General features: G+C 44.7%; 1 protein-coding gene across 1 annotated transcript in view; it reads right to left on the bottom strand.

Moving 5' to 3' along the window:
- Positions 1–2,500, bottom strand: part of LOC125046641 (laminin subunit gamma-1-like) — a gene marked incomplete at its 5' end in the record, with an annotated part of 31,021 nt that overhangs the window by 13,967 nt on the left and 14,554 nt on the right.

Genomic DNA, 2,500 nt, shown 5'->3' with positions numbered 1-2,500 from the left:
AGAGAGGGGGAAGGGGGTCAGTTACAGGCTGGGGGTTGGAGAGAGGGGGAGGGGGGTCAGTTACAGGCTGGGGGTTGGAGAGAGGGGGAGGGGGGTTAAAAGAGAGGGAAGTGGGTGGGCTGGGAGAGGGAAGTGTTAGGTTTTCATGTTTGTTTTGATATGATGAGGATGGTGATTATAATGATGATGGTGATTATAATGATGATAACGATGATAATGATGATGATATTGATAATAATAAAGATGATGATGATAATAATAATAATAGTAATACTATACTGGGGGGGAGGGAGGGAGGGACGGAGGAAGGGGGAATGGATGGAAGGAGGGAGGGAGGGAGGGAGGGAGGGAGGACGGGGGGATGGATGGAAGGAGGGAGGGAGGGAGGGAGGGAGGGAGGGAGGGAGGGAGGAGATAGGTAGAGAGGGAAGGAGTGAGGGAGGGAAGGATGTAGAGAAGGAGGGAGGGAGGGAGGGAGGGAGGCAAAGAGGGAGGGAGGGAGAGAGGGAGGGAGGGAGGGAAGGAGGGAGAGGAGACGAAAGAGGTGAGTAGTGAAGAGAAACGTAAAAAAAATAGTCGAGTAGACTTTCAATACTAATGATGATGATAATAATAATAATAATAATAATAATAATAATAATAATAATAATAATGATATTAATAATAAAATGTTTAATGTTTATGATGGGTTTTGTTTATAGGCTGGGGACAAAGAGCGAGGGAAATGGTTTTAGCAATTTGGAAAAAAAAGATGGAAAATGTTTTTAATATTTATGTGATTTGCTTCCAGGGCGGGGAAAGGAATGGAAAATGGTTATAGTGTTTGGAATGGGAACCGATGACAGGCTGGGTAGAGGGAGGGAAAATGGTTATAAGATACAAAAGACATTGAAATATAATTCAACTTGCAATGAGCATCGCTACAGGTTGAAAAAACAAGGAAAACATAATCTAACATTGCGATGAGGATTTTGTTACAGGCTGGAATAAAGAGAGAAAGAGATTTTATGCTTGAAAAGGAATTCGTTTTTTCTATTAGGCGAGTGTGCATGGTGTCTAATGTATTAAATGGGGTTTTACGGTTTTATCGATGTACCTCTGTAATGTTGTTTTATAACTGCCCCGGTTTATACTAAATATAATCAACTTAACATACCATAACAACATACATACCATGTTACCATACCGTGAAGAATTTTCGATATCATTTGCACTTTCGAAATGTCGATATATATGTATATATTATATATATATATTATATATATATATTATATATATATTATATATATATTACATATTATATATATATATTATATATATTATATATATATTACATATTATATATACATATACATATATATATATATATATTTATATATATATATATATACATATATATATGTGTGTGTGTGTGTATAAAACAAAAAATTCTTGCAACCGTCAAACAGAAGACATGAAGGAATGAAAGAAAGGAGACATAGAAGACGAGGAAGAATCCCCAGCGGCGGGGCGGCCGGGCTGCGGGCGGGCGCGCGGGAGCGACGCACACCTGTCCCACGGGCGCCGCAGGGAACCGTAGAAAAGTGGGCGACGCCTCTGCCCTTATTTGGCACGGGGGCACGAGCCTCCCTCTCGGCCAGGGATGACTTGCACGGCCATTCACACTCGGCACGTAACGAGGATGTCTACGGTGTCAGTGCGAGGAGAAACAAACGGACGGAAACGGACGCGACCCGACGATGATAAGGGGGTGGGGTGGGGGGAAGGGGGGGGGGGGGGTGGAAGGGTGACTGGATGTTGGGGTGGGCGCAAGAAGGGGTGAATCGATGGATGGATGGATGGATGGATGGATGGATGGATGGATGGATGGATGGATGGATGGATGGATGGATGGATGGATGGATGGATGGATGGATGGATGGACGGACGGACGGACGGACGGACGGATGGGTAGATAGGTGGGTGGTTTGGTTGGGTGAGTGCAAGAATGGATGACTGGATGGGTGTCAATGGATAGTTGGGTGGATGAATGGGTGAGTGTGCGTGTGATCGGGTATTTGGGTGGCTGCATGGATGAATAAATTGATGAATGAGTGGGTATGTGGAAGAATGGATAGATGGGTGTGAATAGTTGGAAAGCTGGATGGATGGATAGAATAGACTAAAGCACTGGCGAAGGAAGGAAGCGTGGGAGGGAGTGAGGGAGTGAGGGAGTAAGGGAGTGAGGGAGGGACAGACAGAGACGAGATTCATACGGTTCATCATGGAAATATACTCCACAGCCATTTACAATCCAAACACCAACCCCCTCTCGCTCAAAGAAGGGAAAAAACGGGAAAAAAGAAGAAAAAGAATAAATATAAACAAATGAACAAACGCAAAAGCAAGCGATCCATTTTACTGCACTTGCTCCTGCATCGCCCAGCAAGGTCGGACAGCGCTGCCGGGAAGTGGGGGGGAGGGAGGGAGGGACGGAGGAAGGGGGAATGGGTGGAAGGAG

The sequence above is a fragment of the Penaeus chinensis genome, chromosome 39 (assembly GCF_019202785.1).
Source record: "Penaeus chinensis breed Huanghai No. 1 chromosome 39, ASM1920278v2, whole genome shotgun sequence".
NCBI classification, from domain to species: Eukaryota; Metazoa; Arthropoda; class Malacostraca; order Decapoda; family Penaeidae; genus Penaeus; species Penaeus chinensis.
The sequence above is the reverse complement of the archived record's forward strand: the minus strand, read 5'-3'. Positions and strand labels throughout refer to the sequence as shown.